At 45.5% G+C, this 5,392-nt stretch overlaps 1 protein-coding gene across 1 annotated transcript in view; it reads right to left on the bottom strand.

Moving 5' to 3' along the window:
* MARCH10 (membrane associated ring-CH-type finger 10) overlaps window positions 1-5,392 on the bottom strand; it is a 76,751-nt gene that overhangs the window by 62,560 nt on the left and 8,799 nt on the right. The gene's annotated exons all lie outside the window — the stretch shown is intronic.

The following is a 5,392-nucleotide window of genomic DNA, read 5'->3' as shown; positions in this document are numbered from 1 at the left end:
ATATTAACCCATTTCCCACTTGGAACTGGGGCCAGAGAGTCAGTTATACCGTGTGTCACAGCTGAGTGGCAGGTGAAGCGCTGGCCTCCAGGCTCACACACCGTGGCCAGGGGGTTGGTCACCTGCCAAAATGGTCAATTTTTTTTTTTTTTTCTGTCCCATGGTTAATCTTATTTTCAAAAACCATGCCATAGAGAGAGTGAGCCATTGTAATACATCCTGGGCAGGGTTTGTTTGCATAAATAATTTAAACAAGAAAACTCGAAATATAACTATAATAAATAAGATAAACACCAAAGAGTCAGCTGGAGAGCTTAGCGAAGTTCCACTAGGTACACCCCCGCCCCTTTTTTTATTCCTGTTATAACGACTCGAGATCAGAGCTACTGCTAGGGCGGAGCCTTGGTCTGGACTGTTGTTTCCAGAAGTGGCAGGTGTCTGTTCTCCGAATCTAGCGGTATTAAAGGCGCAAGAAGAAAATGCTGAGGGGCCGAAAGTGGAGGAGCCAGTCTGAGCAAACGCTCCCAGGACCAAGGCAGATTTTGCGGGATGAACAGAATTCTTGTGGGCTGGGTGTTTTTTGGAAACTCTCTCCAAGAATGCATGCGACTTAAATATTTCTTTACCAAAAGAGGATGAGGAATATAGTTTACAATGTTGAAAACAAATTTTTCCCCCTCTGGTTCCGTATTCCCCCTCTCATAGAGGAGCAGGAGAACAAACCAGTAGCAAGGTAGGTACTTTCCATTTTTCATATTGATCCAACCAAGCAATCTTTCTGTGTGAATTAAACGTTAATCCTCTTGAAGTTATAGCTTGGCTGAGGAGAAGGGACATAGGGACACAGCCAAATTCAGGCTCCCAATCCTAGAAATAGCAAGAATCCAGCCATACTCTCCCAAAGGGGCTAGTTTTCCCTGGGCTAGTTTTCCTGTTATGTGTAAATGTTAACGATTTTGTTGTTGTTGACACTTATGTTGTTTCTACTTGGGGAGGAGGAGTGTGAAACCCATAGCACGAGGAGGAGGAGGAAAGGACTTGTAATTCATAGTCGCCAGGGGCTCCCCTTACTCTGGGACTTTAAAAATGTCCCCCTTTCAATTTCACGTGCCTGGAGCTGGATTGCTATAAATAAGTTTGTTTGTGTGATGCAACTGGCTGAGGGCAGTCTTGAAACTGAAGGCGTGTCAGGTAACTGCTTTTTCCTTTCTTCGGGACAATCAGGTCTTCCTCCTTCACTCCTTCTTGGTGTTGCTCCCCTGCTCCCTGCCTACCCCCCGAGCCCATCTCTCTGACTACACAGCTCACGCAGTCAGGCGCCTGGCTGCCTTCTGTGCAGAAGCCACCACACCACCACTGTGGGGGCAGAACACAGAAGGTGCATATATGCCTGTGGGGGATGACGTGGGTTTTGTGACTCACCGTAACTCAATACTGGTAAACACGACAAACCCCAGCTCTGCCACTTTCTAGCATCGTGACCTTGGGCGAGCTGACTAACTTCATTGATTCTCACTTCTCTCATCTGTAAGAGGGAGTGTGAGATGGCCCTGTGCCTCAGGATGGCTGTGAGAGCACGAGGCACAGTTAGTAAGATGCTTAGCAGAGTGACTGGCTCACGGATTGTGTTCAGTAAAAGCCTCCACCGCCACCACCATCACCGCTGCCGCCGCAGAATCTTTCTGTCCAAGCCTGAGGTTCATCTTGTTTTTCTATGCCAGAAGTAGAGGTGTGTGTCCTAAGCCTGACTGTTCCCCCGGCAGCCAACTGAGGGGGATCCTGCTCTAGTCACTCAGGGTCCCTCTGTAAACCATTTTTTCTTCGGTATTACCGCTCATTGAACTGACAGAAATGTTCAAAGTTTCTTTCGCTTCTTTTATTATCAGTTTCTTCCTTGGCCCTGGCTCCTGGTGCCTTAAGAAGCCATTCATGTACCACAGGAACCCTTCCTGGCCTCATAGTTCTGGAATAAAAACCATTCTGAGACCCAACTCAACATCTCAGTCAACAATGGCTCCTTTCAAGGTTATCGTTACTCAGACTCCACAAGCATTTTGGGAAGTGGGAGGTGCCGCTATCTTCAGCTGGTTGTTTTTGGTTGTTCTTATGAGCTAACGTGCATAACCCAGAGTTTGGGGTTTTAATTATCATTGGTGACATTATTAAAGTTCATTGGTTTGCAGAGGTTAAGTAATCAAAGGTGTAATGACAGTTTGATGTGGTATTCCCCTCAAATGAGTTGATTTTCCTGTTCTAGATGTGAAAAGTAGAGAAACACATACCTCAGAGGTGAGCAGAGCACAGACCCACCCCTCTGACTCCCATGGGAAGGGAAGTTGAATTATCTCCATTCCCTCAGCCCTCTGAGTAGACAGTTCCAAACCCTAGCCACCTGGCATAGTCACCTATCCTGTCCTTGAACAGTTTATATCGTCATGTTCAGTTTGATCTGCACTTGAAGGAATCAGAATGAAAAGTGACATGAAATGAAACCCATCCAAACACATTTGATAGATTATAGGAAATCATTCTGAAAAGCCAAGCGTAATCTTTCTCTCTGGCTTTCAGTGGACATTTACGGTGAAATTTTGCCTCAAGTTACATAAACACTTTTGACAAGAAAGAAGAGGAGGAGAAGGAGGAGGAGGAGGAAGAAGAGGAAGAGGAGGAAGAGGAAGAAGAGGAGGAGGAGGAGGAGAAGAAGCCATGCAGCATAAACACCCTTGAAGAAACAGAGCCAAATTCTGAGATGGCATATAATTATGTACTAGTTACTAGATTCTGAAATAGCATGTAATATGCCAAATAGATGTTTATTTCCTCTTGTTTTTTCAAAAAGGTCCCACCCAACCACTGAAAGGAGAATTAAAATAACTCAGGGTGGGTTTAAACCCTCCTCTTCTGCCGCTTCCACACAGACCTGTAAAGGCACTGTTAACTTGGCGCATACCAACCCTCAGCATTATTTTAGGATGTAGCAGGAATAGTGGGTAAAGGAGGTTTCTAAGGGCTTCAATTTGAGCCAGTTCATTAAAGGCGAGTCAAGCACAGGGAGGAATATGTGGCAAATGTATGTGATTTGGGAGTCACAGGTAGTTATTAGGTCTCACACTATTTGTACACCCCAAAGCAGGGACTCCCTGGTGTCTGATCGGGTGACTGCACTGTGAATAAAAGCTGGGATTTCCACAAATAACTGGCCAAGTTTGTCAATGGCCCAGGGTTTCAACATCCACCCAACACAAAGTCTACTTTAGTAAATTACCTAAATACATGTAGGTCATATATGAACCAAGTTATTGAGGAGTTGTTAAAGCCAAGCAATTGATTCTTAAACTCCGACTTTAAATCCTTTCTGGAACAAGGCAAAGGATAGATTAAATAATATAACTAAATATCATTGTTGGTCCCTTCAAATTAGTTACTGTGGGTTGCAATATAGTTACTTCAACAATGCTCAGAACATCTCAAAGACAATCCCATTTATTTTTTGCAGACTTTACGATGACTGACTTTGAAAATGCTCAATGAGAGCGAATTTGACTGTTAGGAGTAGGTACAAGTCAGCTGGATCTGAGTCTGATAAACAGAGTTGGTGGTCTAGTTAGGTGACTCTGGCTGTCGTCAATGACAAAGTGTTTGGTTCAACAGTGAAGGGTAAGACTGCTCCTGCATTCAAGTAGCCATGGTCAAGTTTGAGAAGGAGTCACACAACAGAGTTTCATGAGCAATGTGAGAGAGGTATGAAAAGGATACTAGGATAATAAAACCGATGATGGTGACAGCTGTAAATTTGGCAAATTTACTAAAAGTCATTAAATTACACAATTAAAATAAGTGAATTTTATAATATGCAAGTGACACCTCAATACAGTTGTTGTTTTGTTTTGTTTTTTTTTTTAAAAAAAAAGGTGTTATGGGAGTACAGAAGTTCCCTTTGGTTCTGAATTAAAACTGTGGTTCCCACCATCCTTGTCAAGAGGGTAAAGTTAAGAAGCGGGGAGAAGAGGCTAGAATTGTGTTTGAGGTTTAGGCTGGTCTTGCTGTGGTTCTTGGGTCTCGGACCTGCCGTTAAGTGAGGGCAAACAACTGAAGGGTTTCGTGCATCCCAATGGCATGGGCAAATTCGCATTTAGGTAGATTTCAATAAGCAAGACTGGAGGCAAGGAGACCGGTTATAAGGATATTGTAACAGTCGTGGAGGGAAACTATGGAGGTGGGAATCCTAGTGCTGGCAACAGGATAAAAAGGAAGGCACAGGCTCATGAGCTTTTAGGTAAACTTGGCAGGACTTGGTACTTGGTGAGATGTGTGTGGTGAGGGAGGAGGAGGAGTCAGGGGAGGCGTAGGTCACTATCCCCAGACGGGGAGTATAGGAGAGGGTGGCAGGGGGATGGGCATGTGGAATTCAACTGTGGCCATGCTGAATTTGTGGTGCCTCTGCGACATCCAATGGAAGCAAGCAGGTACGCGTCTGATTCTGACACTTTGGGAAGACTCAGGATTACAAGTCATTAGTATATGAGCGGTGGTTAAAAACATATGACAGGGTGAGATGGGTCACAGAGACCTTGTGAATGAGAAGAAAATCGGTGAAGGGTGGAAAACTGGGGGGAATTAATGTCTGAGAGGCAGGGAGAAGAATGTAAGAGAAATAGAAGGAAAAGCAGGAGCGTGTGATGTCAGAAAGCCAAAGGAGGAATGTTTCAGGAAGAAAGGAGTAATAATGTCGAGTGTAGATAAAGCTCCAGAAAATGAAGGGTGAAAAGGTATCCACTGAATTTGGCTACCGGTGAAAACAGTTTCGGGGAAGTGAGGTCACAGCCAGGCTGCAGCAGGTTAGGGAATGAATGGGAGGATAGGAAGTGAAGATGGACATGTAACTGACTGTTTGGGGACGTCTGGAGACTGGAACGTGCCAGGGCTGTGGCTAGAAAAGGACACGTGGCCACAGACAGCTCGGTTTTGTTCTTAGAATGGAGAGGCTTGAGCATGTTTGTAGGCTGGGCCAATAAGAAGGAGGGACATTGCAAAAGATACAGACGAGAGGTCCATGGATGCAGAGGGGCTGGTGACGAAGGGGCATGGACCAAGACCTCAGGCCGAGCACTGGCACGGAGAGTGCCACCTCATCCCGCGAGATCCGAGGGCTGGGTGGGTGTGTAGCCTGGAACAGCAGGGGAGGTGCCGAGTGGCTCCCTACCTGACGGCCTTGGGTTCTTTGTTGTGTTTCATTGGTGCGGTGCCCCTGCGATGAACAGGAAGAGAAATTCTTTGTTGAAAGTGTGGGGATTGGAGGTTTGAAACGAGTGGAAATGTTTAGGAGTGATGGTAACAGAGGGAGCTGGTGGACAAATAACCATGCTGAAGCGAGCCATCCTCCCCTCTCTTT

This window comes from Pteropus alecto, unplaced genomic scaffold (genome assembly GCF_000325575.1).
Source record: "Pteropus alecto unplaced genomic scaffold, ASM32557v1 scaffold134, whole genome shotgun sequence".
Lineage (NCBI taxonomy): Eukaryota > Metazoa > Chordata > Mammalia > Chiroptera > Pteropodidae > Pteropus > Pteropus alecto.
This window is presented reverse-complemented; position numbering and strand designations above follow the sequence as displayed.